This window comes from Neopelma chrysocephalum, unplaced genomic scaffold (assembly GCF_003984885.1).
Source record: "Neopelma chrysocephalum unplaced genomic scaffold, ASM398488v2 Primary Assembly neopelma1_72, whole genome shotgun sequence".
NCBI classification, from domain to species: domain Eukaryota; kingdom Metazoa; phylum Chordata; class Aves; order Passeriformes; family Pipridae; genus Neopelma; species Neopelma chrysocephalum.
The window spans coordinates 7,285,644-7,312,083 of NW_020897732.1; the positions used below are offsets into that span (position 1 = coordinate 7,285,644).

General features: G+C 37.6%; 1 protein-coding gene across 1 annotated transcript in view; it reads left to right on the forward strand.

Moving 5' to 3' along the window:
• The window catches only part of PTPRN2 (protein tyrosine phosphatase, receptor type N2), a 645,766-nt gene that overhangs the window by 446,783 nt on the left and 172,543 nt on the right, over positions 1-26,440 (forward strand). The window lies entirely within an intron of this gene.

The following is a 26,440-nucleotide window of genomic DNA, read 5'->3' on the forward strand; positions in this document are numbered from 1 at the left end:
AATAATTGCATTAAAATATCACCCCCCTCATGTTCTAAAGCAGCACTCAAAACTTAGCAATTACTGAATTTTTAATTACATGATTTTGTTATTTCTTCACTGCCTTTAAGTTCTTTGCTTATGCTTGTGAAAACTAGGAGAAAAAAAATTAAGCATTGAATGAAAGAGCACATGGAGCTTGTGTGTAAATATTTCTGTGTCTGTCTTTCATATAAAAAAAATTGAATCCTAAATGAACAAAAAGAAATGTGAAGAGACAGCCACATCTAGCTAACAACAGGCTTCTAGAAATTTATGGTATATTTTCTATCATTTAGCATATATATAAATATAATATATAACAAATAATGATAATTCACAGTACTTCTAAAATCAATACAAACTTTGCTCACCTAAGGTTTTGTCTCCATAGGAAAGTAGCTTTATAGTCACACAAGATTTTATGTTCTTATGGTTGAAACAGCGTGAGCCAGTTGAGAATCCTTGAGCTCAGTTTTACAGGGTCTCAAGTTGGTTTCAACTTGCACGCAGGCAAATTCAGCTAAAACAGAAAACATTTAGAAGAACATAAGAATGTTCAACACAAAGATTTCATTAACTTGATTCCCTCAGCCTAGATCTGTGCAATGGGCCACAGAGTTTCAACTTTACTTTCTGATGGATATCTTACAAAGCAGAGGTTGTAACTGCTGGGGGTCTGGTCCCACATAGAGAACATTTAGCACCAAAGCTGTTTGTCAGTTTGGTGAGGATTTTTTCCCTCCTTTATTTATTTTGCTGATAATGGTTTCAGTGTTTCCTACCTGTGCTCTGGGCTGTGGATGTGTTTATAAATTGAAAGATTTCGAACATGATAAACTGCATTTTAACAGTAATTAGAGCATATGGTGATATTGAATCTTAATAGAAACAACTCTATTGCGAAGATTTCAGTCTGCCAGTAATGGAAATATGACATTTATGCAGGATGGTGTTGTTTGAAGCTACTGACCATTATGGCTGAATTGCTGTGTGGCTCTGCTCAACCATTCTGTTTCCCAGAGGTGTTTCCAGAGCATGAAGCCATTTCTTTTCCTCTTTTTGTTTGTTTGTTTGTAAAGGGTCTAGTGAGTTATGTAGCTTTCCCTGGGAAGTAAAAAGACTCGCAAACGTAACACTTATTCCTCCCTGACATTTCAAATCTATGTAGTTGTGGTTAAACATTTAGTTACATGGCAACTTTTCTATGAACCACCTCACTTAAAAATGAACTCTAAAATGCCAGTCTGCTTTAACTGCTATTTTATGATCAAATTCCCTGGTGAAGTATGTGCAACTTGCTGACTTCAGTGGAAGCAACATACATCTGAAGGCAAAATTTTTCTCATGGATTGATAGATTGTCAGCTGTTTGGTACTATGTGCCAGCTATTCGAAGGCACTTAGCTCCCAGCAACTCTTCCAATGAGACCTCAGGCTGAATTTTCACAGGCTTTTTGTGAATCTCACATACAATGTGTAAATAAGAATGGGCCAGAGTCCTTATGTTCAATGGGAAGTAATTTATTCTCAGGAGCAGTCCCAATGTGTATCTAGATCCTGTTGAGATGATTAAGGACTTATTAGCATGAGTAAGAGTTACAGATTACAGCATTCTGTTGACTGTTTAAAAAATCATGAGGCACGATTCATATTAAAGTCAATGGGCAGAGACTGGAAGAGCAGGAAGCATTTATTAGAGACATGGACTACTCTGGGGTCCCTGGGAGCCTGTATTTGTTGAGCTTGAGGTGTGTTTCCTAAATTGCATCTTTGGTTTTGTGGGTGCCACTTTACACTTGCAACTAATGGTGCCCACTGTTTTGAACTGGCAAGGTATTCCATTTTTGCTCAGCTTTTTCTTGTGAGTGGTATATCTCACTCACAGAAATAGAATGCAATTTAAGAGTAAATTTAAGAAAGAATATTGTTTCCCAAGCAGATTCTCTTGTCAAAACTGATATTTTTTTCCGTGTTGCCCCACTATCAGCAAGATATTGACATTTCCTTTCCTCAGGTTTACAGTTTGGGAAATCACCCCAGGCTACTTGGAACTGTTTTCTAGCTGCCTTTCATGGTCACAGTTTCTGCCATATTTCATAAGGGCTCTGAGGAGTGAAAGAACCCATGACTGGAAAGCAAGGCTGTGATCCCTCCCATCAAGTGCTGGTGATGCTCTTCAAGACTGAGCCCAAAGCCTGAGCTGGCCGTTTCAGATTTAGACTGAGAGCAGTACTCAGACTCTGAGGCATGAGCTGTTTTTTTCTGCATAGATTGAACATGTTTAACAGTTTTTAAAATAGAACCTTTTAAATTACAGGCATCTATCTATCAGACCTACCACCCAAACAGAATAACAGGGCATTTTTGACACTTTGGGCTTGTAAATTGATTGACTTGCTTGATAGTAATTTTTTTTTACTTTTGGATTGATAGAAAAACAGAACACATTGATCATTAGTGTCTTTTGAGTCTAGTCGTCATCGATTTATCAAATGAGATGTCACTTTTGTGTTGGTTGACAGTGTCACACAGATTTGTGAGCCAGACAGTCATACTCTGGAAGCAGCTTACACCAGAGAGAGGTTTTTTCCACAGTAGAAGTTATTCACACACTCTTATGAACAATCTCATTGGTAATTTAAGAAAAAAATCTGTTCTTTATCTTGAACTAGCGATAATATAATCAAAGCCGATGAATATGAGACCCGGGAGCTCAAAATGTTTGGAAATATCTGAAGAACGAATGTGTTTGTGCACACATAATTATACAAAGGTAGATTATATCTCATGGCTTCAGGCAAAATACTTTGAATGGAGAAGCCATCTGACATTTTCATAAGTATATATATATATAAAGATACATGTATTGATATTTTTATAGAGAGAGAGAGAGACAGAGTAAAAAAATTCAGAGACCTACAGATCTCATGTCACACAAACGCAGATAATATCCTATCAGTCCCTTGTGAATATGGCTTAGTTTATACTGGACATAAAGGCTAGAAATTTTAAAAATCAAAAGAGTATCATGTGGTTGTTAGAAGACTTAAATTAGCCTATTCCACACATATAGTCAGGAAGAAAGATGCGTAGATCTGGGCAACAGCTGAGCATATTATTTCAGAGTTTAAGCATAACAAAAGAGGCCATCATGAAACCTCAGAGACCGAACTTCAAAACAAAATTATTAATAGCCAAGAGGGTAAAAGCTCTAGTGAAATTTGGAATCCAGTTCTAAATAGGATCTCCACTTCAAGAATGAATAATAGATGGAGTCCAACTGTTCTGTGGTTGAGCACAAATTAGTGATTCATTGATTGTAATCAAAAGCAGCTGCTTGTAATCAAAGCATAGGTTTTGATAGGTCATTATCAAATGATATGCTAATTTTCTATGTATATAAAGAGCAGAGATGGAGCTTGACAAGACAGGTCTTGATGATGCAAAATACAGATTTTGTGACAAGTTTACCTCAGTTCTTTCTTTCTTATCAGTCCTTTTTTCCAGTCAGAATTTTCTGTCTCCGTAATTAGTTTGAGTTTTGCAACAGCTTATTAGAAATGTCACCAACATCTGGTTTGGTGCAGCACAGAACAATAATGTGTTTATAGGAAGAAAGCAGGTCTTAGCCCTTCCTCTTATCATAATTAATTCACAATGAAATCTTCTTCCTCTGGACATAAGTTTGTGAGTCCAAATTTTGCTAAGTGCTTAGGAAAGTATTTTCAAATTCACCTGTTTTAATTTAAAAGACTTCAGTAAATGGAAATAGTTAGCCAGCAATAATTAGTGAATGAGAATTACAGCTATCTAGAAACTAAAAATGATATAACTATTTAAATTCTTAAATTTATACACAGATTTTGAAATACCTTGCCCTTAGGTCTCATAGTCCTGAAATTAAGTGGGACAAAGCTCCATGCAAAATTACTTCTTCCTGTATTTAGTCACAAACCAATTACAGTTCTAAAATCTCCCTGACAATGCTTCCTTCTTTTGCAAAAGAGACATTATTTTTCCAGTTCATTGCTAGGATGGATTGTTAGTGTCAGGTGGGTACCTTGCTATCTCTGTTCTTGCTCTGAAGAACCCTTAGGAGCCAGAAAGTCATTCTCTGGGTTTGAGCTTAGGCTGTGGGACTGAAACAGAGGCGATGGGAAGGCCAGTTGCAATTCCCTAATCTGAATTCACAACAGAGTAGCCAATTCCATGGAAATTAGGCCAAGCTCAGTGTATTTCAAAAAGAGACTGTAACTGTCCCTTTTTACCATACACTTCATTTCCCATTGATCCTGGAGTTTGCAATCTGTAGTTATTGTTCACTCCCTAGCTGCTTTTAGGTGCTCAAGAGGAGTTTTCCATATCAATACAACAGGATTTTTCCATTTCAATACAACAGAAAGAAACTTTTTGTAGCCTCAAACCTTGCTGCTATAAACCATTTCTTAAGTCGTTGCTAGACAGTCTTGCTGTGGTTGCTATTTAAATTGTTTTGGAAACTAAAACCACTACACCTCTGTCACAAAACTGTCAATCTCAGCTAGTGACCACTGGATAAGTGTTAGAATAAAATGAAGATGGTGGCAAACAGAGAGCTCTCAGACACACCCTTGCCTCTCAGACTGGCTTATAAAACTTGTAGAAGAACTGGCAACTTGGCACATTAGGTTGGGCTTCTACTTCTGAATCACAATTTTTTTATAACTGGTGTGTTTTTTATATTGGGAATATTTTCCTTGACGTGTTTCTAATCAAGACATGGCTTCTCTAAAAAGAAAATCCCAGCACTCTTGTACTGACCCATAACTACATGGTGCACATGACTGACCTCTGAGACTAGATTTGTGTAATAAATAGTTGAAAGCCTTAAGAGGGAAGTTCTGCTCTTCTAATTGTGGGATTTTACCTCCAGGAAGTGGAAAGACCTGTGCTGTAGTCATAAAGGGGACCAGTGACTCAGCCATTGGTCCTGTCATGTGAGGACAGGACACCAACCTCCCACAGTTATCCACGGCCCCTTTCCAGCCCCTCTGTGGAAGAATATGAACACAGCTTGTCTTTAACATCTTCCTTGTGGGTAAACACCTCTCTGGTTCTGTAACAAGTCCCAGTAAAGTAATGCACATTTCTACCTTATCCTCAGTTTTTCCTTTGAAAACGTCCTGGTCTTGGAACCATTTTCACCCATCAGCACACGCTTATAAAGCAAACACAGTTCAGATTATGCCATGCTTTCTGAATGGAAACCCACACGAAAGCATAGCATTTTTTTCTCACTGATCATGAGTATTGTAAATAAGATAGAAAATGCAGACATAAATGATGAAAACTTGCCACAGGCTGAGTGGGTTCTTGGTTTTTCTCCTTTTCCCTTTTAGAGACTGAGGCATCATTTTCTTCAATTAGTCAATTTAAGGTGAGTCTTGTTGCTGAATTTTGAACGTATTAAAATAATCCCCCCACTTATGTCTGAATTTGGTCCAAAATATTCGTAAATATAGATGGACAGAAAACAGCAAGGTCACAAAAATAAATAAAATCCTAGAGAACTAATTGTCTTTTTCTTTTAGCAGAGAATGTTCTCTGTCTTCATCAGAAATATGGCATGATCTAAAGAACAGATAATTGTTTACATTGTTTCTAAGAGCTTAGAGATATTCATATACAATTAATATTGTATTTTTAGAATGGCTATTTTGTGAGTATTTCAGTTTTGGACAGTATGACTGGGGACAGTTTTGGTTTAATTCAATATTTAATTTCCAAAATGAACAAGTAAAAACATAAAAATATTTTTTCTTTATAATTTTGCAAAGTAGAAAAATGTTTGATGTAGTTATTCTCTATTCTTAAACTCATCTCCCCACTATTTCTCACTTTTTACTCTCAGAGCAAGTTAGGGGTTTGATTGTCTAGTTCTGTGAAAGTCAGATGGTCTAGCTCCTTCCATTCTATGCTTCAGAGGTTAATACAGAAAAAACAGATCCATAATTTAGTCAAACTTTTTTAAAGTTTTTTAAAAGTAAAAAATTTACTTTTGCTAATCTAGAATGCAGGGGACAGACAAGTCTGGCAGAGGGATGGAGAGAGAAGATGAAGCCCTTGCTGCTGAGATGTGAGGAACTGATACAGGCACTGTGGTAATGATGTACTCCAACCTTCACCCCAACAGGAGTCACACCCTAAATTTTCCCCATCTGAACAGACCTGATGGCAGCCAACCTGGATGGCCAGTGCTTTACCATGGTCAAAGTGGGTAGAAGAACCAAAGTACTTCTATTCCCTCTAGCAGTGCTTGACTTAGCTGGCTTTGCCTGTAAGTATGACAAAAGTGTGCACTCACACGAAAAATAAAAAAGAAACATAAATTCAACTTTAAAATAACATTACTTTTCTTTCTTACAAAGGTTTTCTTTGACAAAAAGAGAAGATAAATGATACCATCTCTCTTATTTTTCCAGTCTCCTCCTCCAGCCATTATAATTGCTGGAGCAAAGATAAACAGCAAGCCAAACCAAGCTGTGCATTTTGGCTTCCTGTTACACTGACTGATGTATTGTTATCTGAAGTGTTGGCATACCTCATTACGTGCAGTTAATAAAGTAGTATTGTGGGCAGATCTGTAGCGCTCTCAGATCTATGGAGCAGGGTAAAAAGTGGGCTAGCACTTAAAGGTTGTGAAGCAGAGAAAATGATGTGCAAAATTCACAATGAATAACAATGCACACCTTCCATCACTGTGTTGCCCCTCTGTTTTATGCTCTTAATTACAGCCAAAACAGCCCATTTTCCTTTTTTTGTTTTTTTTTTTTGTTTTTTTTTAATCTCTACATATTCACCTTGGTGCATTTCTTCATCTATTTTTGGGATTGTATCCAAATATTCCCACTGGGACCGCAAGGCTAAAATGTCATTTTCACGTTCTAGGTGAAAATGTCTTTGTAATAAATAGGGAAGGTAAGATTTGCACCTAACTTCATAGAAAGAATAAAAATTTCTTATAATACTGGAATTTGATAGAAAATATGCTACAGGAGAAGACATTTCTTTAGTTGTTAGAGAAATCGAAATTTTAATGATTTTCACACAAGACTTCAAGTAAAGGGATTTCAGGAAAAGATTGAATTTCAGAGCTTTCCACATCTGAAAAAGATATGTCTTAAGAAACTAGGACAAACAAATAAGATGAAGAAAACTTTAGTTCATAGGATCCCATGTCTACTGCTGCTGTGGCCAACGCTAATTATCAGCAGACCAATCACATGGTCGGGTGTGCTGGAAGGTGTTGCATTTTGCCTCCTTGGCCGCTTCACTTGTAAACTTTCCTCTTTGTATGTTCTATGGTTTTACACCTTCTGCATACACAAAGGTGCATGAGGGGACAGGGACAGTCCTGCAGCAGATCTCAGAAGCACTGGGATGCTCACAAGCTCTCTGTCCCCAGGCACCACAGTGACCCTCATTGTGGGCTTCTATATCCTCTGTCAGTGCAGTCATCAGTGCTCATTAGTATGTGAAACAAGTAGAGGTTTGCCTCCCTTTTTACTCCAGTCCCTTCGAGGGGGACATTTGCCCATTCTACAAATCCTGCATGCTCACTTAGTAAGCTCCAGCACCAGCCCAGACATTTTCAGACTTTTGACCACCAAAATGTGTCTGAGGAGCAATTTCATGCATGTTATTTGCAATCCAAGTCTCTGAAGCTTTGAAGGGTTTGCAGTTCACAAAAAAGGTTTTACACATCCAGATAGAAAAATTTAAAGCCACTAGTTGGATCTAGAAGCTTAAAATGGACAAAAGGGATACTAGAAGAAAACAGGAGTATTTGTGAAACAAATATGTGAAAATGCTCTCAACCATTTCTTTATGTAAAGGAGTATGAGTGTTAGGTAGCAACTTTACTTCTTGTTTGTCCTACAGACCTCCTTTATGGAGCAAAAAAAATCGGTAAGGGATAGGCAATCAATTAAACAGAACTAAATTAAAGTTGTTGACAAAAAATCATAATATGCATTTGATTATTCAGCTTCAATGGAACAAATATTTCAGACAGCATTCAAGCTTCCATTGTTTTTATGACCAGTATGTTTGCTGCCATGAACTCAATCACAGCACAATAGGAGGTGAGACTAAATGGTTTGACACATAACAAGTAATCACGATAAAAAAATTGACACTCTACGCAGTACAGAGCCTGTTACATTTTTAAATGCAAAGTTAATTTCAAGATTGATTGAAGTCTTCTGCCTTTCTTCCAGCAATGGAATTAGTGTATTATTGTGGGCCTTCTGCAGCTCTTTGTCTAGTGTGCGGCATCTGCAGCAAGTTCAGCAGTGTTTAAAAATGCATTTAGCTTTGAGCTTTGGAATAACCTTTGTGAGTTCTTTTCCCCCTTGAAACTTCACGTTGAATTTGATATGGGAGGTGGAGGAGGAAAAGGAGGAGGAGTTGGCATTATAGCTTCACAGGATACTGAAGGATTCTGTTTACCCAGAGCCCAGGTAAATTGCTGAAGATTAAGCACACAGCTCATGCCATTTGTCTGAACATGACCTTGAGAGGACACCTTCTTTCAGGTTTGAGGGGGGTAATTTTGTTTCATGCGCTTGTCAATCTTGTGGCTGTTTCTCCAAAAGCAAGCAAGCATATTGAAGGAAATGTGTGACAGAACTGAGAGGTGGCCCACAAAAGTGTAAGGGTTGATTATTAATTAAGCTGAGACTTCATCCAAAGCTGCAGTGCTACAGTACAAAGTAATCTCTATTGTTTTTTGGGGGGTTGTGTGTGCTGGGCTACCATGATTCAGATCTTACACACAGCATTATTTGCAAACAAAAGCAATCATCCATATATGACAGTCCACATTGGTTTTGCAGGTCCTCTTGCTAAAGGCAGTGGTGAATCCATGCTTACTGGAGGGCTCTGTTGGAACAGATCCGAGCTAATCAAGATGATTTTTTTTGGCTTTTGGGTATTCCTATGGTCTTAACTAAATCAGACTTTAGGGCACTCCTAATTGTTTCCCTAGCATTGATATGCAGTCACAAATTAAAATGGTCTGCTCTAATTCCTGTGTTGAATATCAACAAGTTGTGAAGTGTTTGCGTGTGAGAGAGGGAGCTGGCATTGTCTGGATGGTTGGTGCTGGCAGGAGATTAGCTTGAGGCTGCAGGAGCACAGCAACAAGGGAAGTCTCCCTGTCATCGTGGTTGGTATGCTAATGCTCTTGTTCATTACCTTAACTCTAGCATTGCAATTAAAAATTAGAAGAAAGTGGGTAGCAATAAATAGTGCAATGTCTAAATTTGTGAGTTATAATACATCTTAAATCTGCTAACCCTTATTAATGAAAACTTAGATTAGCCAAAATCTGCTAACATTTATTCATGAGGGGAGAACAATTTCTCTAAATTTCAATAATTTTCCCAAACTGGATATATTTCATTGCACTTGTGTTTGGCTGTAACAGAGCTACATGGAGAATGAAGATCTCACCACTTCAATGATGTGACCAGCAGAAGTTATTCTTTAAGATCTCTTCACTTAATTTTATCAAAAGTCCTGAGAAACCAGCATTGGGAAGCCAAGAACTGAGCACTGGGAATACATACTCAGGGCAGATTAGGAATCCGTCAGATCCTCCTTACCTCTTTCTGCCACAGGGAATGACCCACACAGAGGAAGTGACAGGAGAAGATCAGAGAATCACAGAATGGTTTGAGTTGGAAGGGATCTTACACATCATCTAGTTCCAACCCCCCTGCCAAGGAGAGGGACGTCTTCCACTAGACCAGGTTGCTTGAAGCCCCATCTGACCTAGCCTTGAAGACTTTCAGGGATGAGGCATCCACACTTTCTCTGAGCAACCTGTTCCAGTGCCTCACCACCTGCACAGTAAAGAATTTCTCCATAAAATCTGATCTCAAGCTATCCTATTTCAGTTTAAAGTTATTACCCCTTTTGATATCCAGACGTGCACCCACATCTCTGCAGTGTGAAGCCAGAGGGTTGATATGAGTCACCACTCCTGAGCTTTGGACTGAGCACTGAAGCAGCTGAGGTGCAGACACGTTTCTTTTCTGACACTTCTGTCACAGACAAGTAATCTGAGTAGGACAGAAGAGACCCCTGGCAAGAATTAACGTCTTCATGCCTTCACCCACGTTTCCCTCACTTTTCATATCACCCAGTTTAGCGGTGAAAAAATGACTGTCAGGAGCAAACCCTTATTGCAAGGGGTACTTCTGCTTGTAATTAAGATTCTTGCGCGGGTGATGCACACACTCAGGTTCTCCACATGGCTTCAGTTTCCCAGAAGGCATTACATGGATGCAGATACAGTAGAAAAAGTGTGTGGCAGTCTAGCATGCTAAGAAGTGAGCAGTGATCCCAGCTAGGCTCTTCTGGATGCTTTACCCAAATCAAATTATAATAAATACAAAATAAATGCAGTTACAAAACAGTCAGAATTTTAATTGCAAGCTCTGTAAAAAAATCCTAGAATTAACACTTAAGTTTATGCACCACATGTGGTACACTTTATGGAACAAGTAAAAAATTTTCCTTTTAAATTGTTTGAAAAGATAGTTTTGAAGGATTTATAACAGAAGATAGTTTCACAGATTTATTCAAGGCTTTTTGAAAAAAATCAGCTTTGGAATGTTGAGATGCACACTTGGGCACGTTTTCATAACTTCACAACCAATTTTTTTTCAGAAATTTTAAAAGAAGTCTATTTTAGAACTTAAAAATTGCCAAAACAGCAATGAATCATTGTATCTTATTTAAGTGTTTACAATGATTCAAATAATTTATTAAAATTTGCTACAGGGCAGACTATTGTGTTTGAGCCAATGAATACAATTCGATTTTTGAAATCCCTTAATTTTTCACAAGGCAAGAAAAACTGTTTCCAGCTCAGTCCTGCTGTTTTAGGTGTCATACAGTGAAGAATCAAGTACTGAAAAGAGTTAAAGCAATTTAGGGCTCTATCTTCTTTCATACTAATGGCATCTTCACTGCAAATCAAGCCTAAACACCATGTGAGTCACCCTACTCCTAAATATCCTTTAGAAATTCAGTAATGCCGAAGTGAAGCCTGTATCTTTCTAATGACTTTAATGGTAGCAGTATTTTACTCTAACTAACCAGGCCAGTGAGGCGTTGGCATAACCACTAGCATGTGCTTAGTTCAGCAATAATAATCTCAATTATATATAGATAACTTCTGTATCCATAAAAACATCTCTAAGTTTTTAAAATCTGGCAATCTGTATTTACTAGTTTGCAGCTATTTCAATTTTATCTTTTGCTGTTGAATTACTTTTATACAATTATGTTTTCCTATGAAAACTCTTTTTTGTGTTCATTGAAAACTAAAAAGCAGTATGTTTCTACCTGAAAAGTCTTAGCATTTCAGATAAAAATAGATCCATTAATTACTCTTTTCTACCCAAATTAATGTTATTTACCTGTCTCTGTCTAGGTCTCTGTCTATATTGTACCACTTGGGTTTAATTCTAGGTAGTAAATAGACCCAAAAGATTCGAGACACTTAATGCATAGGGAGAAATGGCAGCACTGTCTGCCATTGCATTGCCTAAAACTCCCAGAATAACAAAATCTTTGCTTTTTTTTTCTCTAAACAAACAACCTTTAAGTCCTTTAGCTGGAATTCTTCCCTGCAAAGAATTTTTCAGACTAAATCTTATCAATGATTAGTGAATCTATTTTGGTGATCATAGAATCATAGACCGGCCCAGCTTGAAAGATACCTGAAAAGATCGTGTGGTCTATCCTTTCACGGGAAAGGGGGCCTAGATGAGATTGTCTGGCACTGTGTACAATCTCATATTTTAAACCTCCAGTGATGGAGATTCCACTATGTCCCTGGGGAGGTTGTTCCAGTGGATGATTTTTCTTACTGTAAAAAAATTTTTTCTTATACTGACATGCCATTTCCCCTTGCAACTTGTACCCATTACCAGGTCCCTTGTGAAGAGAGAGACTCCGTCCTCTTTCCACCTCTGTTTGTATTGCCCTGTGGATGCAGTTCAGGATCTGATTTGTTTTTGTTGCTGCAGAGGTGCCCTCCTGACTCCTGGTCAGTGTGTGGTCCACCAGGATCTACAGCCCCCTTCAGCTGGGCTCATTGGCTATTTCACCCCAAGTGCAAGTCTTTGCACTTGTCTGTGTTAAACTTCATTTTGTTCTTCCTTGACCACTCTTGCAGCCTGTCCAGGCCTGTCTGTAAGATGGCTCACCCTTCAGATGTGTTCATCTCACCACCTGGTTTTGTGCCACTAGCAAACTCGGTGAGTGTGCTTTCAATCCCATCATCCAGATCAGTTATGAAGATGTTGAACAGCACAGAGTCCAGGATCAATCCATGGGGGACCCCATTTCAGACAGGTTGATACTTTCCAAGGATGCAATTAGCTGGTCAGGTTATAGAACAGTTACAACTGAGCAAACCAAAACCATGTTCAGTTCCTTCTCATCAGTAATTTCCATAAGTATTTTGGCTTCATGGATAATGTAGGTTATCTTCTCTCACTTTATCCCCAAGGCTTAGGGCAGAAACTAAGTAGTGAAGATAAAATATTCAGCAGTTGCTCATTCAGAGAGCACCAGCTGAGGACTTTGTGAAAAGGGGGCTTGTGATCGTGTAATTAACAACAGGAGCAAAATACATATTCATGAGCTAGATGGTTTTTGGTGTTTCCTAATTTTTGAGCACTTGTCACTGTAATTTTAATATTTAAAACATTTCTTCTGCGTGTGTAGCATGTCAGTCAGTGTGGGCAACAGAAGGCATGACTGGCTCCCAAACCTCCTGTTTCTAAGAGCTTACCTGGCTTTTGGGCACCAAGTAATAGCCAAAAGTGCTTTTTTGTCTCTCTAATAGAGAAGTCAGTTTATGAGGACTATCCTTCCTGATGGAAGGCAAAGGGAAGAGTTTTGTGGATTTTTTACCCTGTAATCCAATTCACAGAAAGAGTTGAGTCTCTTCCCAGTCTCACTCAAGTTATCTTGCAGATATAGGTGATGTTAAAAATTCAGAAATTACAATTGAAAAGGACTATTTAAAAAGCAAATGTGGGATGACTGTCACCAGATTTATTTTAATTCATAAACTGAATGGCTTTAAATATCCTATAAAGACTGTCTCAGATCTTAATCGTTTGCATATTCTTTGCACAGTGGTTATTTCAGCTGTAGTAAAGGCAAAGTACTAGAAACAGAAAACATGCAAATAAAATTCCTGCATGTCCTTCAGAAACTGTCTGTGCAGCCTGTAATTTCTAGGGCAAAGGTTTGATGTCTGATGCTTCAAGTGAAGTTTGAAACTGAAACAAACCCTGGCTCCTGTGGAGAAGAAAATGTGTCGAAGAAGTTTGTCCTTTTTAATCAGAGCACCTAAGAAAAAGTGTTAGATCTAAAATATAAAGGTTTTGTCAGAACAGGTTTTTATAAAAATCCAAGCCAGAGAAATTTGTCTGTGTTTTTTTAATATGAATCACATTGAAAGATAAGTTTTTTGAGGTCTCTCAGTGCTACCAATCTGGACACAGCAGTAAGGAACCAGGAAGTCAAGACTATCTAGATTTTACTAAATAAAAAAATGATAGACTAACTGTTTAGCTGAAGATAAGAGAAATGCAGAATCGCAATATATACCCAAATAATTATTTTTTAAAGTATTCTTATAAAATATTTTGCTATTAAATAGTTTGGTTACATTTTACCTAGAAACAGGGCCTACCCTAGTTTCTGTGATTGTTTTGGCACTTTCAGTATCTCCATCCCTCTGTAAGACTGTAGAAAAAGGTTCATGAAAAATTGTCAATAATTACTAGAGGGAGGTCTCCAAAAAGAGCACCCACAACCAAGTTCCTCTTATATCATTGATTTGTCATGTTGAAATAAACATTGAAAGGGTTTTTTCAGAGGATTCAATGCTTTTAAGACAGGACTATTTCAAGGTGACTTCTTGAAAAATATATTAGTGCTTTCCCATATACATGTGTTTGTGAGTGTGTGTCCATGGCTGTAAATACACATATAAAGTTTTCTGGGAAGACATCATCTTGTTAGCACTCTTAAATCCTACAGAGATGAACACATGCCAGTGTTACAAGTTTCTCTAAAGGAGAGAATTTATATCATTGTAACAATCTCCACTAAAATAAGGATTACCATCAGAGGTAGTAGCCATGGAAGTTACAGTGAATTTTTCAATCACATTCACTAAATGTCAGCTCTGGCTATGCCTAAGACAATGCAAGGCATTTGTGAAAGTTTGGATGATGTATGACATCATATAGAAACATTAAAAAAAAAGGAAAAAAAAAAAGAATTCTAACCTGTGTATGAATGTTTAGTCTCGGCCTTTGAGCTTCCTTGAACTCCTGGCTGCTGAGAGTTAGTAATTTTGTCAGCAGTTTCATTATTTGATGCCTAAAGGTAGGCAATTACATTTTGTATTTGAGTTTCAAATATCTTCTGAAAATCAAGTGATTTATTTAAGTGCTTGTCTCTGAACTTAGCTCAATTTCTGTTACTCATGATGTAATATATTGGCTAGCATTCTTCAAAAGTTTGTCTCAGAATTAATAGGCATATGCAAACACATATTTTGATCTGCTCAGTTTTTGTGTTCCTGCTTCTTTTAATAGGTACTCAAACATCACATACAACCTTTTGTCTGTCTCCTTCTCCACAGGACTATATTTATAAATGGTTTCACCTTTGATATGGCCCTGCTTTCCTATTTTAGAGAACAGAAATGACTTATCAGCCTGGTAGCAGATCCCTATTTTGTCTGCCTCCCACAATCCATCAGGAGAGGGTTAAGAAAAGGACCAGTTATCTCATAGCAGTCAAATTCTTTGTACATCATTGAGTTTTACATTGAACATCTCTGTGTGCTGTCAGCTGCAGAGAAAGAAGATTACACTGTGTGTCTGCTACATGAATACCCTGTAAATACTGCTTCGGTGCAAAAGGCAGATTTCTAATCGGCTATAAAATAAACAGAAATTGCTGGTCATTTTAGCATTCAAATGGCCAAATTTGGTTGCTTTAATGCACAACAGCAATTTATTTAATGTATTAACAGTCAGCTAATAGCACAACAGCCAAAACATCCAAAGGAGTAAAACTAACCCCAAAAAATGAGAGAGGATATGAAAATCTTTAAGAAGAGCAGTCCTACATACTGGTCTGCTCACCATCATTTGCAGCGCAAACAGTCCTTTTGTGAATCTATAAATAGTTTTGGATCACTGATGCCCAAGTTGGCAGAGTACAAGGATAGTAGCGATGGGGAGAAGAAGGATTGTTTGAGGTTGCATATTTGGTTTTTTACAAGACAGTCTTTAACACCATCTTTCCAGGCACCACTGAATACAGATGAAACTAAACCTTTTTGCTAATTGCATAGGAAACAACTGCATAAGGGAAAAAGTGAAGATTTAATTTAAAGTTGACATTTTTAAAACTTCAGGCTGTGGATTTTTAAGCAGACATGTTGTAGATCAGCTGTTTACGGAGATGGCAACAGGGGATGCAATCAGTAATTGTTCTTGAATGTATATTGTCACCTAAAGCATGTCTATATACAGGAATACATAAGGCTCTAGTACATTCCAGAGGAGAAAAAAAAACTGAATTAGAGCAGTGAAGATTTCCTGTAGGATGCTCTTGTAGCTTTTGAGCAATGACAGGCATCTTTATGAAGTGATGCAACACTAGCAAAATCACAGCAAATGTGCAGATTGCTCATTCTGCTGCTGGTGGGGATCATAATAGTATAGCCTGCATGGGGCTTTGTTTTCACAGCCAGACACAGAAACAAATCCAAACTTCATAATTAGGGCATAACCCTAATCCCAGGCTCTTAAAAACCCCTATTTAACTCTGCTGTTTTTTATGTTTCCCTGAGGACTCAATACTGATCAATAGCTGAAATTTGAATGCTGGCCATAGGGGGCTTTTACAAATAATGGCCCTTGTAAAGTCCATGGTGCAACAAACAACCTTGCTACTACAGATTTGCCACTTCAGAGATTCCTACATTTAGAAGCCGCTTTCTTGTGGCACTTGTAAGTGTATGGTTTAAAAAATACTGTAGACCCTTATTAAGGGACTGTAAAGAAACGATTTTAAATGCCAAAGAGAAAATATCAACTTCTATATAAAGTGATCAGGTTTTGTGAGTGATATGATATAGCAGAGAGACAGCCATCACGATGGTTTTATGTCACCTCAGTTTAATTCAAAGAAAATTCTGCATATCAGTAGTTATTCCTTGACAGTTTTTTGTTATTTCTTCATTTTCATTTCAGCACAGGGGAGTCTTCAAACTTTTTAGGTATATTAGTTGCCTCCATTTCTTATGCAACATGGGAAACATTGAAAGGATCTGCTTACAAATGGGAATCTTATCCTGCCTAGTGCATGCAATGCTCTGTTTTTTTGGGGCACAGGGATTTTTGTTCACTTCTCAGCTCTGTTGTTGGCCTGCTTGTGACCTCATGACAAGGATGAAGGTGCATGTGGCTGCATCCTTGGTGAAAACTGTAGGTCTAGGTCAGTGTCTTTAAATTAAATGGGTGGAAAATGCAGTTAGTTACTGTGGTTTAAATTCTGATCCACATTCTTTAAAAAATGAAAATTGCAAAGGCCAGGTACTCTGAAAAAATAGATATTTTTCTTAGGTATGCAGTTTCTCCTACTATTGCCAATTTAAATTCTACATGTACTTTTAAAATTGGGCTTCAAATCTTGGGCATGGCATTTTATTCCAGCCTAGCCTACAAGAAAACAAATGTCTTTGAACTCCTAACTAGGACTTTTTAAGAGAAAGAAGGAAAAAATTCTTTCATTCTTGTTATCTGGCATCCTTTATTTTTTTTCTGATCTTTGAATTTATGTTGTTGGGTTGGGTTTTTTTATTTCTCTTTTAATGAAAATGTTGTGGGGGGAAAAACGGGAGTCCTTTCTAGCATATGACATAAAAGAAATAATAAGTGAAACAGAAAATAGCTGGAAGAAATGAAAACTCTTTTAGTCTTAGATTTCTCTGGTTTCAGTCTTCCATCAGGTCAAGTCTCTAGCCTAGCCTGGGCAATGGCAGTCATTTTAAAATTTGCTTTTCCTAAATCCATATGTGAAAACACTTGTTTTTCAACCAGTATAGAATTAAACTACAGGATTTTCTTCTACACTTATTAATTTGTTTTCTTCTAGAGCTATTTGTTAGAGGTTGAGGTCCTAGATTTGCCAATCAAACCTTCTCTCAGACACAGGTATACAATGATTGGATCCAAAAAGATCAGGGATTTCATGTGAAAATAATTGACAATTTAGACACATTTACAATTATTTTCTCTTTTCGGGGTAATAAAAAACATATATTTTAAATAATACATAACCTCTGATCATGGGATTGAGTTTGCAATGTATGCTGGCTCCAGGCTTGGAGTCAACTGCAGATCTAGAGCCTTGTTTTGTATTTTCGAAACTGTAAGCGTCCCATTTTCCGCAGTAGCATATAGGAACACTGGCTCCTCAGCTTTGGTCTGTTGAACCACAAATAAGCAAGTCATTCCAACTTTAAACTAATAAGAACTTGAATTGTTGCCAAAAGATGAGTTAAGAGTACAATAGCAATAGCAAGTCTAAAATCAAAATACATCATTCATTCCCTCTGGAACGGATTCCTGATGCTCAAAGGTTTCATTTCAATCCCAAAGTAAATGTGAGCAACTTTGAATAGCTGTGTACTATCTTTTGAAGTTATTTTTATTTTTTTAAAAAAGGAAAAGAACTTTTCTTATTATGCTCTATCCTCAAATCTTATTAATCAATAAAACCTTAAAGTGGCAAGTCAGTCACATCCTCCTGCTAGAGTAAATGATGGTTTATTCCCTTTCTAAAAATCGGTTCTTTTTTTCTTCTCTTCTCCATCATAACATTTGTTTTGTTACAGGCTGCAAATGTGCTTTTCTGACTGCACTTTGTCACCCACAGATTCCACTGCACAGTGGGTGGAGAGCTGGGGATTTGTGTTCTGTTTTCATGCAGAGCTGCGCATTAAAAAATGTGCTGCTGCTGTTGTATTGTAAGCAGAACATCTTACCAAAACAGATAAATTAAAGTCTTTCCAATCTAAATAAAACTAAATAAACCAATTTGATTACCTTCTGTTCAGAAAATGACAATACAAAGAGAATAGAAGAAAAAAAATGACAGAAAGTTTAAATCTACGATGATTCCTGTGCATGTATATTTGGTTATGATTCCATTTATAACAAACTAAAGTCTTCAGCTCTAATGAGGAGACAAGAGGCATCAATGATGCCCCTTGTTATTAGTTCAACTTTTCATTATGAGTAATTCTGACCCATATAATGAAATCAGATTATGTGTGAAAAATGAAGCAATGCTGTACTGAAATGCAGTGTGAAGGTCAAATGTGGATTTGTAGCTGTGGGAGGCAACTGTAGCTGTAAGAGGCAACTCTTTTTTGAATAGACTGAGCAAAATATTTCTGATTTCAAAATACAATTCAACAGGGAGATTAAAGGAAGAAGGAAAGAGAGGTATGGCTTGGAACACCCACAAAGAGAAGGAACTGAAAAATACTTTCTAAGACAACCTCTGACACAAAACTTGATTCTAGTCACTAACTCTTCTTCTGTTTTGTTTTGTGTACAGAGGGAATTACAATACTCATGAAGGGTCTGGGTCAGGCCCCTAGTGTTGTGAATGAAAACACATCCACTGCCTATAGTGGTAGTTCATCATTCAGTGCTTCCAGAGGTTCATGCTTATTTATTAGCAGATTGTTCCTGGATTCGTTTCTATTATTTAGAGGTGAAAAATGTCACACTGGTGCTTAGGAAATGAAATTATAGGACAATATTTTCTCTGCATTTAAATGTGTAAATTCTGTGAGGCATACTTTAAGTGAAACATAGACATTCTGAGAATGATTATGGCACTAATCAAATGTCTTCAATGTGATTAGTATGGATTTAATACATTTAAAACAGAATTTTGAGAGTTTCTTTTTTCTTTCTTTTCCAAAATATTAATTTTTCAAAAGGGAAAGAAACATTGCAAAATCTCAGATTTTAATACTGTTGAATGTAGTTGAAAAGAGCAAAGTCAATAAGGAACAAAATGTATTTCTAAATAATTACTTCAGAATTAAAATATTTAAAATATGCAAGTGTTTCCCAGAATTATCTAGCTTGCTGTAGCAAATACTTACCCTTTGGGAAATTGATGCTTCTACTCAAAAAAAACCACCTTCTAGATGCATTCACAAGAAAGACTGCAGATCTGTTCATATATAGAGAAAAGAATTATATGGTTCAGAAATAATTCCGAAAGGCTGGAAGAAACAAAAATGAACCAGAACCTCTGGGTCTGGGAAGGTGTATCCTGCAGACCACGAGGAACAAGGTTTCAGATACAAATCTAGGTCCTGGAAGGTCATTTGTTTGTAAAGTCCAGGAAAGGTCAATCCCCATTTTGATCTTTAAAAGAGCAAAATAAGTCTTATCCCTCTACCAGCCCAGGCTTTGCTTCAATTCACCCTCTCTGGCCCCACCTTGGAAAGGTCTGTAGGGATGCCATGCTCCTTCCTAGTGCTACTCGTTACAGGCTTGTATTGGGATAATCCAATCTCAGTGTGAGAATATAGCCCACAGAAGGTAAGTTTCATCTATTTTCCATCAAAGTTGGAAAAATACAACTCTTACAAGGGGATGTAGATTCTGGTAAGGCATCAATGACTGGATTATTTTATTTTTTGCTGGTATTGATGTCTCAATTTATTTCATATTTCCAACAGACTATCTTAAATGCTTTTCCTCGCGCTCTAACAAACTCATCTTTTGCCATTCGTTAGTGGTTTATTATGTTTTGCAGAAGCAGCTTTGGGTGTACAAGATGATTTCCTATTTAGTCTTGTGTGTTGTTTAAACCAGTGCTGACTTTCAGTGAGGAATTAGTCTTTATCTCTCCAGCTTGCATATTAGTTTGTGAGGGACTTTGAGATCTTTTAGATAACACGAAATATATAAAAGTGAGTTTTATTATTCAGATAAGCAGAATAGATCCTAAAAAGACTTTCACACAATCCCACACAATTTTTTGTGCTAATATGAAGAACTTGTAAATTTTCAGCACTAACAAAATAATTTGCTGAGCTGCCTCTTTAGGACAGCTATGTATTACTGAGATAATCATTTTTGCTCTATAAATACAAGTCTATGTAAAGAAACATCTATGTCACTAGATATCGCTGCAGCATTGACATCTCTTTATTGAAATTCTTGGTTTAAAAGGGCATTCCAGTTTTTAATCTTAAATAAGATCAAAATCAAAAAATGCAATAGGGAAATGATTACTACTCTTGATCGTGTTTCTGTCCCTAGAGTAAATCAAAACACAGTTTACTAGGGAAAGATGAATATCATGGATTTGAGGGTATTGGGAGCTTTGCCAATTTTTTAATTATAGGGAGTCACACTTAAAGCTTTGGGAAACAGTGGGAGAAGAGGAGAGTAGGCTGCTCCATTTCATGCAGCTTACTCTTCTCCATGGAGGAATACTGGTTTCCAGCAAAGACTGCTTATGCAAAAGCTTCCCTTTCCCTGACCTGAGCTTGTCAGTTTGGTCTGAAATGGAAGACTTTTTATCAGAATGTCTGATTAATTGTATATCATACCTGGTGCAGCTGTAGACTTCGGTTAGCTGTCACATATCCAAGTTTATCCCAAACTGAAGCAACTGCTCTGGCAACTAATCCTTTATTATATTAGCTCAAAATGAAACACTGCTAAAGAAAACATCTGAAATTTGTCTCACTCTGGCAAAGGTATAATTAGCTGGTTTATTTGTTTACAGGCTATATGTGTTATGTTGTATGCTTTGCTAAAAAGAGATGAATTGCAAGCTGGAGGTCTTCCTCTTGGCTCAGATAACTTTCCACTGGCAGAATTGAGGACATCAGACCTCAGAGAGCCTTTGGGTGAGGCATGCAGGGATCAGGGACTGCAAAGAGGAGCCTACACTGCAAGAGTAGATAAGGAGAGATGCTTGGGAAGAGTTGGAGACCTGCTTGCTGCAGGGGCTCTCAGCCTGTAGAGACTCCCATGTGTGCAGAGCTGAGTGTCAGGGCTGGTTTTGACCCACTAAGGCACTGAAAGTCACCCTTTCCAGAACTGGTTTCATCATTGCTGAGTCTTCACTACATTATGAGTAATTACTGCATTGAGGTTTAGTATTTTGTGCTGTCATAGAAATCAGTCTTGAAGAATTAGAACTTCTTGCTATCTCTGCTTGTCTTGGTGAAAAGGTGGTCCCTTTCCTCACAAGGCTCTAGCTGTCCTGGCATCCCATCACATTTACGTTCAGAGTGAAGTTGTAAGTCAAAGCTACCTAGCTCAGAGATGCAACACTCTCTCTTTTGCAGCGAAAAATTATGAGCTCTGGGCAACCTCATTCACGTATTGCTTTGTTGACTTGCTGCTGGTTCAATGTCCCAGGTCAGGCTGGAGGGACACTCCAGCCCAGAAGGGCACAGGGATGTGACTGGGCTTTGAAGCCCTGAACTCTGCTGTAAGAACAGCAGATACAGCAAGTCAGAGGTTGATGACTTGTGTTTGAGAACCAGGTCGTCCACACTGGAGCTGACTGAACATCACACTAGGCTTTCTCAGGTTTAGTGGAATGTATAAGTATTAGTACTCAGATGATTTCTTTTACAAGAACCAACTGAGAACCCCATGAAGACAGGTCCAGTTTGTCCAAAAGGAGCCCAGTTTTCTCCATTTAGTTGATTCATACTCAACAGTGTAAGGCCTGCAGTCACCAAGTCTGGGTAGTGCTTGCATAGGCTGACCCTCATTGCATGGTCCACCTAATCCAGTTTTTTTGAGATTGTGTAAGTTCAGGCCCATAGCTCTGTGGAAGTTTCTCGGACTGAAAATTGCTAATCCTGCATGACATGCTGTTCTTTGTGAAGTCCTAATCCAGTGCTTCTTCTAGGATGACCATAATGGAGCAGTGCTGGGGGAGGAAGAGGATTGCAGAGAGAAGGCTCTGTTTTACTGAATGCACAATCCTCATCTCACAGAATTCATCTATTTCCCTAAGTCAGAGACCAGCAAAATGTTTCTCCAATTTTTTTTTATCAGGCATCAGTTGGTGTTTAAATGATTATAAGCATGTTATGAAAATTGATCTGTGCTCAACTTGCTTTATAGTTGGAACTAAATCAGTATTGATTTTATATTTTTGTATTAAATTATATATTATGGCTTTAAAGTGCCAAATGCATGAATAAATAGAAACCAATTTTAAAGCAGTTTGTTACATGTGTTCTTCCAGAAGGTGGCAGCTAGGGAGCTCATACTGTTACGTAGTACACTCAGACTACTACAATGTGAACCCTTTGTGTAGGGAAACAAGATTATGGCAGAGCAGAAAGGGGAAACTACACCTCTACACAGTACCATTCATAGGTTTGAACTTGGAGTTGCATCAGAATGTTCTCCTGAACACTTTTAATGATATAAACATCTTTTTCTGAAAGAAAAGATGCCGAAAGAATTTTAAAGATATCTTTCTATTTCTATTTATTTTATATATAGATAGATATAGATATATATACATACACACACATATATATATAAAAAATGAAGAAAGAAAAAAGCCTCTGCAGAGGGAAGAGATGGGAAGCCCAAACAAAGTAGAGTAGGGTAGGCCTAGGTGGCCAAAATCCAAAGAGGATGCTGATGTGGCTGTTAGGTCTGGGTTGAAAGGCTCCAGTGTAAACCTACAGCACTTTTGTCACAGAGCAGAAAGATGCCTGGTGATCAAACATTATGAGAACAAACTGGGAAATAAACATGGCGAGAGAGGAAGACTGTGATGGTGGTAGATGCAAACTCCTGCAGAATTTTTAGAATGAGAGGTTTTTTTGGACTGACTCTTGAAACTATAGGGAAGTTTGTTTGAAGTGATGACACAACATGTGTCAGAAAGTGGGTGGCAGCTCCCAAAAGCTGAAAAGCTGGAGCTCACTGAGGTCAGAAAGACTTTTTGCAGCTGTTGACACTGCAGGCAACTTGGTGACTGCATAGTGGGGTGGTCTGGTTTTTCCTTCTTCTGTGCATTATTTTGAGTCAGCCATGAAACACTTGCAGCTTGACTGCAAGTCTGACTGGAGCAACATCTGATCACATTCTCTTGAGAATGCCATTTAGAAAATTGAGAATGCAATTTTCCATTTTTTATTGGAGGAGGGAGGGCAGGGAGAATTTAGAATAAGAGGGGTTTTTAAATTAAAAATAAAACCAAAAAAGTTTTTATTACTAAAAGAGTGAGCTACATATTTAGCAATTTAGATTAAACTTTCTCTCTGAGATCAGTTTCTTGAACCCTTAAAACTATGAACAATTGAAAGTGTACCCATTTCAGAAATGAAAGGTCCAGCAGAACGGTCTGTGATTTGCATCAAAAAGAGAAAAATACATTTCACTAGCCATTTCCTGACTGACAACTGGAAATATGAAATACCAAGTTTTGACAGAAAATTTATAGTTAAATAAAAATGTTCAGCATTTTTGTGCACTGAGAATCAAAAAATTACCTTGCTTGCAATGAGCAGCTTAGGTGTAACTGGAATATTAGAGTAAATTTTGAGAGCAGTTTTTATAAACAAAACTTTATTAGAAAACCTCCTAAATCAGCAGTAGTAGTTTCAAATTCTGGTTGCATTTGTGCTGCCTCTTTATTAAGAACAATTATAATTAAGAGTTTCTGTGGGAGACTCTCCATTTTAGCTTTAAACCTTCACAGGAATCTCCAGAAGAGCACAACTGATCTCAGTTCTATGAAATTTAATTGGCTTTAACACGGTTCCTGCTAATAAAATAGAAAAGTAATGTATCAGTAGGTGTCCTCCCTTGTTGCTGTCTTGTGTTACAGCAATTCCACATTGGACTGCGAGAGCAATTTGATTCACAAGTAAATCAGGAACAGTTTCTTAAAAGGTGGTTTGTGAGGTGCAGCACTGCTGCAGAAAGTAGCTTTGATTAGTGAGTAGTTGACATTCTTCTCTGGAAAACCTCATGTTAGAGGGAGCATTTTACAGTATTTCAGGTGGAGAAATTAAAAGGCTATTGATCTCTTGTTCGTTAACGATCTTATTACACTTTTGCTAGACTGGCTGCCTAATACCCTGTCAAAATTCACACTCGAATGCCTGTCATACAGCTGCACACTTTCCAGCATCAGCCCTGTAGGATAATATGACATTTTTTTACTTTCTCTCTTAAACTGTTGTGCAATCTTATCCTGTGATATTTACACTTATCTAGAAGCAGTTGCATATCAGCACTTAGTGAGAGACTCCCTAGACACACTTGAGTCCTACAAATGTTAAGGCCCTACACTTACAATAAATATTCTAACACTCATACAGTATTAATAATACAAATTCATAATATTTATAATACATCCCAGGGGAGAGAAAGGGAGGTTCACTTGAGTGTATTGGACATCATATAAAAAATTTGATATAGGTTTGGTTACAGCTGCTTTTTTTCCTAGCTTGTGGCAGCTGATGGATGCTGCTGCTGTTGGAGAAAGTGCTGTCTGACATCAGGTAATATATGTGCTGCCAAAGAGCTACAGCATCCCTTGGGATACAGGGAGCCTCTTGGCACAGTCGTTCAGTGTGATCCAATACAAGCGCAAGTCATTAACACTGCAAGAATAGCAGTTGTAGGAAAGCCAGTACACCCAGTGCCAAACCTGATGATGATTTTGCTTCTGAAAGTTCATTGGCAGAAAGCAGCTGGTGAGTCACACCTGTTGGAAAATACTGTGTCATTCTTATTTCCCCAAGGAAGATAAATTGCACTTTGATCAATGACAAATCAGAAACATCAGTCACTTTTGAGATGAAAATCTTTGTGACCAGATGCCATATATTTATTCTGAGTTCTATTAGATGAGCCCAAACCTCAGCTCTGCTGCCTTTCTATTTTAAAAATAGTAAAGATACAGTACCCAGCGAAAAGTCCCACCAAGCAATTAGGATTAGGGTTTATGGGAAAGATCCTAAATGGAGTTAGGGATTCAATCCTTTGAAAATCCTACCCCAAGATTACATGAGGTTTCAGCTTCCAGAGGATGATATGATCATAAGCATTCAGAACATCTGCTAGGTGACCCAGGAGAAGACAATGGTCTGTATAAGCACAAGTACAGTACAAATTCATGTGTTTTACCATTTTAAAATACCTGTCCTTTTCAGTTTGTAGGAAGGATTCATGTTCAGAATATCAACACTCATTCTGGCTTTCTCCAACTTTTGACTAAACAATCTAATTAAAATTGCTTTATTAGGTTCAGAGAGTAATTTAAAATAAAACACTCAAGTTGGTTGCATGCTAGGTCTTGTCCTTGAGGTAGGCCATAGCGGTAGTTTTATCTGTTTTAGCTTTTATTTTCTGTTAAGTACCTCATCTTCCTCCTAATCCCCCATTACGCACTACTGGGTGCTTTCTAAACTAACAGGGTCCAGGTTAGGATTTTATTTGGTAATGGTTAGGATGCAGCAGCTGAAGGACTTTGTCAAAAAGGTATTTTAAAATCCACCAAAACATAATATGTGATGCGTAATTACTTGAAAAAATTGTATACTATAGAAAACACAGCAAAAGCAGCTGTAGCTCCTGTGATATTGGTGAAATGGTAACTTAATTAATATATTGCTGAGTATAAGCATCACAGGTAAGAACTAAACCAATGCCTTCATAAGGTCTTGTGACTGTTTTCATGTTAGTTGCTCCCATGAAGTGCATCACAGAGGTGCAATAGCTCAGTCTTCTGTATTAAAATTGTATTTGCATTTTGGTAAGAATTTAACAACTATAAATGTATTTATATATAACTTGATGATGTGTAACTATTTGTCAATAATGAGCAGCTAACTCTGAAGCAGAGTAGATCAATTTAGCTGTTGCTATTCAGGGGATCTAGATTTCTTTGGCAGCCACAATTTTCCCAAAATACCAGTGAATGTGCAGCTACCAACTGAACTGATTGAAGCTGAGCAGAGGGGTTAAGATTGTCTGAGTTTGAGGCAAAGATTCTGCAAATTTCTCTTTGCCCACCCTCCTAAAAGAGCATAAACATGTATTTATAAATACTTATAAAATGTGTATTGATCTTTTTAAAAGGGGATAAAGCATGTAAATGTGGTCTTTTTCCAATTTGTGAAGGGAGGAGGGCCGATTCACTTGCCCATTTCATTTTTTAAAGAGGCTTTGGACAGGGAGAAGGAAAGGTGGAAAATATTCTCCACTCATGAAGAGGAGGATGTTGAT